The sequence below is a fragment of the Schistocerca serialis genome, chromosome 4 (assembly GCF_023864345.2).
Source record: "Schistocerca serialis cubense isolate TAMUIC-IGC-003099 chromosome 4, iqSchSeri2.2, whole genome shotgun sequence".
Classification (NCBI taxonomy): Eukaryota; Metazoa; Arthropoda; class Insecta; order Orthoptera; family Acrididae; genus Schistocerca; species Schistocerca serialis.
Window position 1 is genome coordinate 553768938 of NC_064641.1, and position 13361 is coordinate 553782298.

The window sequence follows — 13361 nt, forward strand, 5'->3', positions numbered from 1 at the left end:
GATTAGTGTTGTTACTAAGCCCAGTAGGGTATATAAAGGGCATTAACAGCGTCGTGCGCTGTGTGAGTACAGTGAGAGACATGAAGACGCCGCGAACCCGTGTGAGACAGAGTTATCAGCACCTGATCTCATTTGAAAGAGACTCATTTTGGGCCTGCGTTTGGCCGAGGCCGAATCATGCAATATCCTGATTTGTGGAACATTTGGATGTGACAGTGTCCCAGTGTTGAACTGCATGCTAATGTGAGGGTTGGCATACGTGTCACCAAAGTTCCGATCGATTGCGCCTGACCACCGCAAGGGAGGATCGCCATATTGTTCAACAGGCACACTGTAATAATTTCGCATCTGCCCCTGCCATCCGAGAACAAGTAATGGCCGGCCGCGGTGGTCTAGCGGTTCAGGCGCTCAGTCCGGAACCGCGGGCCCGCTACGGTCGCAGGTTCGAATCCTGCCTCGGGCATGGATGTGTGTGTTGTCCTTAGGTTAGTTAGGTTTAAGTAGTTCTAAGTTCTAGGGGACTGATGACCACAGATGTTAAGTCCCATAGTGCTCAGAGCCATTTGAACCATTTTGAACAAGTAATGGACTCCATGCAACATTCTGCGTCATCCCGCACCATTGGTCGGAGACAAGGGAAGAGTGTAATTCATGCACACAAGCATTTACATACTTGGTCTAGTCTGACAAAGATGGCACTTATAGGACAAACACTGCAGGCATAAAATTTTAGCTGTTAACAGAGTATGACTTAAAAGAAGCCTGTAAAGTTCATTGGTACCCAACACCTATTCCAGTGACGATTTCTTATTGAATCAATTGAACTGTACGTTTTACTAACATCATATAACATGAGTGTAACATTGTCAGTGCAGAGTAATGCAGTCTGAGTAAGTACTGTGAAATAGTCTTCTGGAGTTCAGTGTATTTATAGTTACAGGTTTGTGATAGTTTGGTATAAACTTTTAAGTAAAAATATATCTTGAGTTAATTATTCATTCCACCTATTTGGGCGTCATTTTCCTGAGGATATACTGAAGGAACTGAAGCATATTTCTTCCATTGTAAATACATATTACGTAATTTTTCTTTTAATAACAGTTTCTACATCCTTGAGTATGTACTCAGAGTCAATAATGGAAAGAAAAGTATTTCTAACAGGAAACATGTAGTCTGATCAGCTGAACCACAATTACGTCTAACAACTGTTCGCAGTTTCCTGCTCACCGCTCACCTCCGGAATACTTTCTAAATGTTTGACCTAAGTTGCAGGACGCTCTATCATGCCATGCGGATATGTTAATTGCGTGGCAACAGGCCCTTAGCCCACATCAAGCTGCTGGACAAATCGGTCTTTTTTCCGTCGATTGCTTAATGACGATTTTTGAATTACTAGCCTAACATTACCGACACTGTGTTTCACAGTGAGATTTGTTACGTACTTCGTGCTACAACAGGGACTCGTTGCCGTTCTCGACATTCAGGAATAGCAACAAATTGCTCGATTTAAATGTCATTGATCTGTAAGGTAAAACATTCACTCAGTATCGGCGTTCTGTTTATGTTTTTGTCACAGAAACGGCTGTACACAGATACTCGTTATAAACAGAACTTAATCATGCCCTTATATGCGAATTATTGGTGTCACCGAGGCCTGTGAAGGTCTACACTCTATTATTCTTAATGTAGTTAATTTCTTTGTTTCCGGTGAGATCATTAGCTTTTGGCCGGCCAGAGTGGCCGAGCGGTTCTAGGCGCTACAGTCTGGATCCGCGCGACCGCTAAGGTCGCAGGTTCGAATCCTGCCTCGGGCATGGATGTGTGTGATGTCCTTTGGTTAGTTAGGTTTAAGTAGTTCTAAGTTCTAGGGGACTGATTACCTCAGAAGTTTGCTTAGATTGCTTAGGTAATCACACAATGCAACACCTATGATACCAGTTGAAGACACGATGACTATTACGGGTTATTTAGTCCCAAATTTCAGTGCCATCTGTTTCGTAGGGAATTACATAAATTCCTGTGTGTGCTAAAATTTCTTTCCAGAGAAGTTTTGTATGCCAGCACCGAGCCACGTAAATCAATAGCTAAGACATCTGAAAAGCGCGTGATTTGCTGTCTGACTATCCTGCCTTAGATTTTCCGTGAAGAAAGCTGCTTCACACCAGGGCTGGATGATTTCTTTGAAAAGATTTTTGGACAACATGGTTGTGGAGAGAAGCAGCGATTAGTATGATTAATCAATAATTCAGGAACAGTCTTAATCGCATTTATTATTTATATAATACCGCCAACCGGTTTCAACCCAACGTAGGGGTCATCTCTATTTCCTTCTCCGTCCTAGTTCAGTAACAGCCTGTGAGAGTCTCTAATGGCTTGTACGTCGCCCTGACTCTAAGCTTTAACCGACCTTCCTGTTTATGGAGCTCCGGCTTCTCAGACCGCCGTGGAATTGAAGTGCGCAGCGAGTGAGGTGCGGGTAAGCAACAGGTTGTGCTTCGGATGCGGTTCGCTTTAACCTTAGCTGCAGAGTAGACTGCGTTTTGCGGGTTGTAAAAAAGTTCGCAACGACGTGGGGCAGTGGTTCCCTGTTCTAATGAACATCATGAGATGTCACGAGTACTGTAAGGTATTGTCGAAAAGCAACAGGAACTTTAATAAGTGCACTTAGTAAAATTCTGACTCAATATTTCATTAACGTAATGTACGGTACGGCGTAATGAACAGCTAACAAGTGTCGTCTGACGCCAATCGCTAATTGTCTTATCAAGACCATTCAGAATTACGAGAGAACCGTACGGACGCAGTGTGGGCTGAATTATATCGGAAACACGCCTGAGCTTCCCTTTCTCCACTAAAAGTTGAACTGTAGATTGTGTCGGCATTGTGAATGATTTATATTACTTCGTCCATAGCAAAATGAACAAACTCTCCTTAATGTATAACAGTAACACCAGTACCAAATCGGTGAAAATGTGCTAAAGGAATATATTTAAGGTGTTATTATTATTCATTATCTATAATTCAGTGTCTGATAGCGCAAAATTGGTAATTTATATGAAAATCTGAACTACGCATATGCAGCACGCTGCATAGGTGGGGGGGGGGGGGGGGGGGGCGGGGGGTGAGACCAAGCCACGTTTATACACGGGACCCATTTGCGTTCTCGGGAACGATACTTGCTAGACCATTACTGACGCCCAGGATTAGTACTATACTGCCATCTACTGAGGGCTTTCACAAACTTCACACTACCAGATGAGTGAACGTCTTAGTGCGAAAAACATACTTCTGTTTTCTTGTGTTTTTATATAAAGAGAGTAAATTTTGGTACTCAGACATCGAAGTTCCCAGGGAGCATACATTTTAGAACTGAGAATAGATAAATCTACGTTTCTTTGCAGGAGATAATTCTGCTTTACATGGTATATTTGTATAATTTGAAAGCCTGGAAGTTACAATTGTATTTTCGAGACTAATTCGATTTCACACAGGGACACATTTACACACTATTTTGCCTGCTATCCTATTTGATACCCAGTCAAGGAAACTTTAAGATGACACCAGTTGGAGACGTAATCTAAAAAAAAAAAAATTAAGGTACAAGAATATAAAACGGAGAAATTGCTAAAACTGTTATCTGAACATAATGAATCTCAAACAAAAGGAATTAATTCTATGAAAGCAAAAACCGATAAGGGTAAGAAGTTGCTAAAAGCAAGAATAAGGAAAAATATGGATAGGCCTACTTACGACGATATCATTAGTGTTCTGCGCAAGGGCTGGTTTTCACAAGATAACCCACGATGCTCTTCTGTCTTCTGCCATCCTCTTCAGGTCCGCGTAGTTTCTGCTTTCCTTTATTTCGTCTATCATCTTGTGTCTCAAATGGTTCAAATGTCCCTGAGCACTATGGGACTTTACATCGGAGTCGTCAGTCCTCTAGGACTTAGAACTACTTAAACGTAACTAACCTAACGATATCACATACATCCATGCCCGAGGCAGGATTCGAACCTGCGACCGTCGCGGTCAAGCGGTTCCGGACTGAAGCGCCTAGTACCGCTCGGTTACCGCGGCCGACTCTTGTATCTCATCCTTCCTCTACAACTACATCTACAGAGATATTGCGCAAAACACCGTACAGTGCGTGGAGGAGGTCACCCTGTACCATTATTTGTAATGTCCCCTCCTCTTCCACAGCAAATAGAGAGAAAAACGACTGTCTCTACGCCTCCGTATGAGCCCTAATTTCTCGTATCTTTGCTGGCCAGGGTGGCCGAGCGGTTCTAGGCACTACAGTCTGGAACCGCGCGACTGCTACGGTCGCAGGTTCGAATCCTGCCTCGGGCATTGATGTGTGTGATGTCCTTAGGTTAGTTAGGTTTAAGTAGTTCTAAGTTCTAGGGGACTGATGACCTCAGAAGTGAAGTCCCATAGTGCTCAGAGCCGTTTGACCCATTTTTTTGACTCTCGTATCTATATCTTCGTGGTCCTTACGCGCGATGTATGTTGGCAGCAGTAGAACCGTTCGTCAGTCAGCTTCAAATACCGGTACTCTAGTCCGCCCCCGGTAGCTGAATGGTCAGCGCGACAGAATGTCAGTCCTAAGCGCCCGAGTTTGATTGCCGGCTAGGTCGGGGATTTTCTCCGCTCAGGGACTGGGTGTTGTGCTGTCCTATTCATAATCATTTCATCCCTATCGACGCGCAAGTCGCCGAAGTGGCGTCAAATCGAAAGACTTGCACACGGTGAACGGTCTACCCGACGGTAGGCCCGAGTCACACTGGTACTCTAAATTTTCTCAATAGTGTTTCTCGAAAATAGCGTCGCATTCCCTCCAGGGATTTACATTTGAGTTCCCGAAGCATCTCCGTAACACTTTCGTGTAGTTCGAACCTACTGATAAGAAATCTAGCAGCCCGCCTCTGAATTACTTTGACGTTTTCCTTCAGTCCGACCTGGTACGGACGCCAAAAACTCGAGCTGTACTCAAGAACAAGTCGCATGAGCGTCCTGTATGCGGTCTCCTTTACAGTTGAATCACTCTTTCCTCAAATTCTCACAGTAAACCGAAGTGGACCACTTGCTTCCCTGCCACAGTTTTCACATGCTCGTTCCACCTCGTATCGCTTCGCAACGTTACGCCCAGATATTTAAACGCTGTGACTGTATCAAGCAGGACACTACTAATACTGAATCCGAACATGTCACCTTTCTTCTTCCTACTCACCCGCATTAACTTACATATTTTCACTTTATGACTAGCTGCCATTCATCACACCATTCATCTTGGTAGTTGTTGTATGCTTCGCGCTTAGGTGTTTTCACATACGCACGAGTGTCTGGTATCTGGTAACCTTCGCTTGTCATCATTTGTACGTCCTCTTTTGAACCTACTTTCCTCTATATCCATCGGACTGGAACTAAGTGATGCCTATTCACTGTCCAAGTAAGATGTTAATAACTGCTCGCCGCGCGTGATTAGCCGAGCGGTCTAAGGCGCTGCAGTCGTGGACTGTGCGGCTGGTCCCGGCGGAGGTTCGAGTCCGCCCTCGGGCATAGGTGTGTGTGTGTGTGTGTTTGTCCTTAGGATAATTTAGGTTATGGAGTGTGTAAGCTTAGGGACTGATGACCTTAGCAGTTAAGTCCCATAAGATTTCACACACAATTGTTATCGTCAATATCTGCTCTCCTAGCCTTCTTGGCTGAGTTATTTACGTTCGTAATCATAGTTGCTATATTTAAATAATGATTGCTAATCCCTGTTTCTATACTGACACTGTCGAAAAGATCGGGCCTATTTGTAGCTCCGAGGTCTAAGATAATTCCATTGCGTGTGGGCTGCCGAGCTAGCTGCTCGTGATAATTTTCAGAAAACGTGTTCAAAAGTATTTCGCATGACTGTGTCTGTATCCCCCGCAATGAATCCATCGACATCCGAATCTATACTCGGCAGGTTACAGTCGTCTCCAACTAGTACTGCATGATCTATATACAATCCGGGAAATGGAAAAAAGAACACATTGACACCGGTGTGTCAGACCCACCATACTTGCTCCGGACACTGCGAGAGGGCTGTACAAGCAATGATCACACGCACGGCACAGCGGACACACCAGGAACCGCGGTGTTGGCCGTCGAATGGAGCTAGCTGCGCAGCATTTGTGCACCGCCGCCGTCAGTGTCAGCCAGTTTGCCGTGGCATACGGAGCTCCATCGCAGTCTTTAACACTGGTAGCATGCCGCGACAGCGTGGACGTGAACCGTATGTGCAGTTGACGGACTTTGAGCGAGGGCGTATAGTGGGCATGCGGGAGGCCGGGTGGACGTACCGCCGAATTGCTCAACACGTGGGGCGTGAGGTCTCCACAGTACATCGATGTTGTCGCCAGTGGTCGGCGGAAGGTGCACGTGCCCGTCGACCTGGGACCGGACCGCAGCGACGCACGGATGCACGCCAAGACCGTAGGATCCTACGCAGTGCCGTAGGGGACCGCACCGCCACTTCCCAGCAAATTAGGGACACTGTTGCTCCTGGGGTATCGGCGAGGACCATTCGCAAGCGTCTCCATGAAGCTGGGCTACGGTCCCGCACACCGTTAGGCCGTCTTCCGCTCACGCCCCAACATCGTGCAGTCCGCCTCCAGTGGCGTCGCGACAGGCGTGAATGGAGGGACGAATGGAGACGTGTCGTCTTCAGCGATGAGAGTCGCTTCTGCCTTGGTGCCAATGATGGTCGTATGCGTGTTTGGCGCCGTGCAGGTGAGCGCCACAATCAGGACTGCATACGACCGAGGCACACAGGGCCAACACCCAGCATCATGGTGTGGGGAGCGATCTCCTACACTGGCCGTACACCACTGGTGATCGTCGAGGGGACACTGAATAGTGCACGGTACATCCAAACCGTCATCGAACCCATCGTTCTACCATTCCTAGACCGGAAAGGGAACTTGCTGTTCCAACAGGACAATGCACGTCCGCATGTATCCCGTGCCACCCACTGTGCTCTAGAAGGTGTAAGTCAACTACCCTAGCCAGCAAGATCTCCGGATCTGTCCCCCATTGAGCATGTTTGGGACTGGATGAAGCGTCGTCTCACGCGGTCTGCACGTCCAGCACGAACGCTGGTCCAACTGAGGCGCCAGGTGGAAATGGCAAGGCAAGCCGTTCCACAGGACTACATCCAGCATCTCTACGATCGTCTCCATGGGAGAATAGCAGCCTGTATTGCTGCGAAAGGTGGATATACACTGTACTAGTGCCGACATTGTGCATGCTCTGTTGCCTGTGTCTATGTGCCTGTGGTTTTGTCAGTGTGATCATGTGATGTATCTGACCCCAGGAATGTGTCAATAAAGTTTCCCCTTCCTGGGACAATGAATTCACGGTGTTCTTATTTCAATTTGCAGGAGTGTATTTGCGCGCTATTGACCCTAGACTTTCATTGAATCGCCGGCCGGTGTGGCCGTGCGGTTCTAAGCGCTTTAGTTTGGAACCGCGTGACCGCTACGGTCGCAGGTTCGAATCCTGCCTCGGGCATGGATGTGTGTGATGTCCTTAGGTTAGTTAGGTTTAAGTAGTTCTAAGTTCTAGGGGACTGACGACCACAGATGTTAAGTCCCATAGAGCTCAGAGCCATTTGAACCATTTTTCATTGAATCATTCTAGAATTGTCACAGCGGAATCGAGTGGCCGGTAAAAACATGCAACAATTAACTTAGGTTCACCTAGAACTGTTATACCTGACCACATGACTTCATTGTCATACTCAACTTCGATCCCAATATAGACAATATTTTTGTCAACCGCAATGAACTCTCCTCCTTGTATGGGCCCTGATCTGTATTTGCGATATACTTCTCACGACTCTCTAAATATCTCAGAGCTTTCCACTTTGGGTTTGAGCCTGCTCTCAGTCACAAGAATAATCTGAGGGCGAGAACTTTCCTAGAGAGCAGTAAATTCGGGAACTTTACCGCGAATACTTGAACAATTTACTGATAAAAGTGTGACAGTCGAAGCGTCTTTATTCTGAACGCCGTCTGACTTCTTCTGCTGTGAATCGACCGGCGGGTGTGCATCAGAACACCTCAAACTACCGCCTAGTCTCAACCGCTATCACAAATTAATCGTATTAAAGCGTCTGGAGCAAGCGCTCTCGCCTCAACAAACGTTCCACACAGTTCTTATTCCTTTCTCTTCTAACATGCAGTAGCCTGATGAGGATGAAAACTGCCTTCGTATTTACTGCTTGAAACGATATAACCAACCAAATAGAAATAAAGAATGGATCTAATGCCGTAGATGTGAAATGCAGGCTCATACAATTATGTCACAGGAATTATTTTTCGGCCGGCCGAAGTGGCCGTGCGGTTAAAGGCGCTGCAGTCTGGAACCGCAAGACCGCTACGGTCGCAGGTTCGAATCCTGCCTCGGGCATGGATGTTTGTGATGTCCTTAGTTAGGTTTAACTAGTTCTAAGTTCTAGAGGACTAATGACCTCAGCAGTTGAGTCCCATAGTGCTCAGAGCCATTTGAACCAATTATTTTTAGTGTACAAAAATAGAGACTCTGACACTGATGATGACTGGATCTTTAATTAACATTCAGAGATCTATGTATATCATATTATGCTAACAGGTGGAAATTAGCCAGTAAATTTGCTCATTGTCAGTAAAATAGTTGTATTTTATTATGTTAATTAGTGTAAGCAAGCCTGTTATTTTCTTTATTGCCAATAAAATGCATTTTGAAAAATTTAGTAGTGTGTTTTTTTTATTCACCGTGTTCTGTGATATGCGTAAGAACTCGACTTGAGCCTATATAATATCATTTTGTTCTTTTAAACGTAAGGTTGAGTTAAAAGACACACACATCATTACTGTTATATGACTAAATAATTTTAAACACTATAAATCTAACCAAAAAAATTTTATAAATCGGAAAATAAATCTGCGTAAATTTGGCCCGGTCGCTCCTACCCAACTCTGCAACTGAAGCCATTATCACATGGTTGTTTGGTGACTCTCGACCCATTTCCAGGCGCATGTCAGAAGTTTCTATTATAGCTATCTGCCTGGCAAAGATATACTAAGTAATACCGTAATGTGTCCTATCAGCAGACACTGCATTGTTTGATGTTGATGTAGGAGGAGTATCGAATAACACTGGTCCATCTGTCAGAAGGCTTGTAGCGTCCATCTTGCTATGTGACCGGACCCATCTGTACGCTAGCATCGAGTATCTCCGTCTTCCGCCACCCCCCCCTTTCCTCCCCCTCATTATCAACAAAACCATAAAAACAAACAAGCACACTGCACACTCATCCACACGATAAAAGCTCACAGCAATAGAACTAAACTGAACTAAACTCCGTCCGAACAGGCGTTGGAAGGCCTAACGATACCCACTGGCCGCATTGTATCCTCAGCCGACGGGCGTCACTGAATGCAGATATGGAGGGGCATGTGGTCAGCACACCGCCCTCCCGGCCGTTTGTCAGTTTACGAGACCAGAGCCGCTACGTCTCAATTAAGTAGCTCCTCAGCTTACCTCACAAAGACTGAGTGCAACCCGCTTGCCAACAGCGATCGGCAAATGGATGGTCACCCATCCAAGTGCTAGCCCAGCCCGACAGCGCTTAACTTTGGTAATCTGACGGGAACCGGTGTTACCACTGCGGCAAGGCCTTAGGCTCAGAGCAATAGGTTGAGGACAAATAAGGGAAACGTTCTAGGCACCGGTATGAGGGCAACTATAAGGTTTTAGTCATTACCTCAAAAACATAAAGTTACGTAATTAATATTTTGTTCGTTTGCGCCAGTTGAGATTCTCCGATACTGTATCGAAAGCGCGATGCGATCTCTTTGCCTGTGTAGCTAAGCAACAGCATTCTTGGCATTCCGCCAGAGGGCGTGAACTCTCTCTACCGCGCCGACGTACTGGCGATGCACGTGAGCTCACTCTCAGTCGTTTACCTGGAGGATGGCCATTCAGGGAGTGATAGCAGCCATGTGGGACATAGACATTATGAGCAACTGCCGCAACTGAATATCATTTTGAGCGAGTGTGTGCCGCTGTTCTGTCATCTTACAAGCGCGAGACGCACGTCGCTCCGATTTGGTGAAAGCTGATCGGCTACTTGTGGCTACAATGCTCATGCGCAAACCGGGTTTTCTAAGTCGTAGTCATCGGCGCTTGTTGGACTTACTTGGTGAGCAGCTTTGTGTGTAGACTGTTTCAACAGTTTACGCTGCGCCACAGTGTTCTTTGTATGGTAAGTTTTTAAGTTTGAGTTAATCCCGACTTTATTTGAAGAGTTTAACAGTCTAGCTTAAATACTTTATGTTGCTAAAAGCTTCCGACTGTCTATGTTACAGTTACTCCTGTCTTATCAGATTTGAGCCCGGTTTGTAATTTCATAAATATACTTGAGCTAGCCGTGTCTAATATTTTTTTCTACCCAATCTTAATTTTACTGCTTATGGGCGTTGTGTTCAAATATTATTTATAGATTCTTTTACAGAACTAGCCTGAGTCAATTGGGGTCTACTTAGAGTTAATGTAATATTTCTCGTATTTATATAAAGCCTATTTTTCGCATTATTCTGTAACTGCCCATTGGTTGCTTTGATTTCTGGGTTTATAGTTGTTAGTTGATGTATTGATTAAATGTTTAATAAAGATTAATGTAGTTTTCTTCGGAACATTTGTCAACAGAAATTTTCTGTCTGTTTTAGTAAGGCTTGAATACGTACTGTGCCTCATTGAATTTCTTTGAGACAGAAGGTCTACATAATGTCAACATTGCAAAACTTAATGGCAAATTGCTTAAGTTTCAAATATTAATGGCTTATTGGTAATCCTCTTGCGTTTTCTAGTGTTTGTCAGATTTGACGTGTTAAAAGAAATATATATCAGTTTCGAGAATTTTTTTAAAACTAAATTTGCCGTTATTGGACGAAGTGTTAATTTTTTTGGGGCCTAAAACCTTACTATTGTAAGCTCTTAGCTTTCTGACGCATTTCAGTTTTCAGGTACATGTCTGCAATGCTCTTACGCACTGAAATGCAGGAGCCGCAATAGCATAGCATGCTGTAGGAGGGGCCAAAACAGAAAGTCGCAGCCCATCTACATTTCGTCAGTGAACCACGCTTCGAGACGATAACTGAAAATTTACCGCTACCTCTCGTAGTCCATTGTAACCTATTCCGTAAATATTAGCTACAACATTTAGCGTTGAACCATAATAGCACAAAAATGTATAGTACTGTATATTACGAAATTATTCTTTGGAGCGTATTATCGGTATATTCCTCTAGCTCAAGTAGAAATAACTTCCAGAACGGTGTTGTACGCTCTTGCTAAGAGTCAGTCCGACGTACAGTTTTAACGCGGAAGCATATTCGATTGAAATATTTTGTTACATTATTAAGTAATAAAAGCCGTAAAGTAACAGATGCCTATCTTGAACGTTTTCACAAAATAACGCATATGCTACATAATGACAGCAAATTGCTAGTGCTACACTTTTGTTACACATGTATTTGTTGATTAATTACGTGAAAAGGAATTGTCATATGTATCAGCACTGTACGTCGGGTCTCTACTACTAGTGAAAACTTCTCATATCCTCTCTCTCTGCTATCCTTTTACAGGACACTAATTCGGCTAACGATTTAAAGATGCGATGATACAAACAACGACAAAAATCTACAGTGAAAATTATAGAATGATGATTGTTGCTCAGTGTTTTCTCATATGTGTAAATAATGGCAGTTAGCAACACGGCTTCATCAGCAAGGAAACATGGCCGTTTATCTGTAATCGGTGAGAAATATAATATACTGAACTACTGAAAGATTCGCTTCACATGGTCTTTTTTCCCCTATTGTTTTCCGAATTGGAAGAAAATGTGCAATTAACCACCTCACTCGCACAACATCTAAATTACCCAAGCTGCACTGACGGAAAAAAATCGCAATACCAAGGAGACATGCGACGTGAAGTTGGTAGGCGTGTTTCCACATCTGAAAGATGATGTCTTCAGATTTCGCGCCAGTCGCGTAAGAGCGTCGCTAGTAGAGTCATCATGATGATGCAAATCAGGTTTGCATTAAATACCTGCTGTAAAGGTCTTGAGCCTTAGCTGCCTTTCAGACTGGACGTGGTGAGTTGATGTTAGTCAACAATGCTTTTAAGACGACAAAGACACCGGTATGAACACGTCACTGAATTTGAACGAGGTTGTGTAATATGGGTAAGAGAAGCTGGATGTTCCTTCTGTGATATTGCAGAAAGACTTGACAGCAATGTAGCCACTGTACATGACTAATGGCAGCTGTGGTCATGATAATGCACGGACGCTAACACACAGGACTGCGGACGACCACGTGGCACTACCGAGAGGGAAGATCATCGTGTTCGGCCTGTGGCTGTGGCGCATCGTACTGCATCTGCACCAGCATTTCGAGCAGCAGTTGGCACCACAGTGACACAACGGTCTGTTACAAATCGGTTACTTCAAGGACAGCTCCAAGCGAGGCGTACTGTAGCTTGCATTCCATTAACCCCTACCCACTGCTATTTGCGGCATCAGTGGTGTCAAGCGAGACTGATGAAAGCTTGTTCTGCCTTGGTGCCAGCTATTGTCATGTGATGGTTAGAAGCGGGCCAGATGTGCTCCTGAAACCAAGCTGTCTGTGAGCTTGACACACCGGACCTACACCTGGAGCTATGGCCCGGGGTGAGATTTCACGTGACATCTTGGCTATCCCAAACACCCTGACTAAAACTTTATACGTCAGTCTGGTGATTCGGCCTGCTGTACTGTCAATCATGAACTGAACATCAGGGGGTGTTTTCCAACCCGATAACGCTCTCTCGGATACCACTGTTGTAACCCACCATACTCTACAGAGTGTCGATACGTTTTCTTGGCCTGTTCGATCATAGATTCGTCTACAACCGAACACATGTGCGACGTCATCGGACGACAACTCCAGCGTCATCTGCAAACAGCATTAACCTTCCGTTTATTTACTGTCCAATTGCAACAACCATCGAAGTCCATCCCACAAACTGACACTTGGCATCTGTACAACAGCCTTCAACATCCTGGCGGTTGTACCACTTATTAATGTACCAGCAATTCACATTTGCAATGGCATATCTCTAGCTTACCATAACATGTGATACTGCAATGTTAATCACTTAATTATGTAACCTACTCCACATTAATAATTTTTTTGCATTATGATTTCTTTCCGTCAGTGTGTGTTGCAAACTGCATTTTTTGTTTTGCTTTCTGGTGGAAAGTCGAATATATTTTGTAGTAATCGAAAACGCTACCTATAGTT

At 44.7% G+C, this 13361-nt stretch overlaps 1 protein-coding gene across 1 annotated transcript in view; it reads left to right on the top strand.

The window, feature by feature from the left end:
• Nucleotides 1–13361, top strand: part of LOC126474605 (LIM domain only protein 3-like) — a 1048859-nt gene that overhangs the window by 896263 nt on the left and 139235 nt on the right. The gene's annotated exons all lie outside the window — the stretch shown is intronic.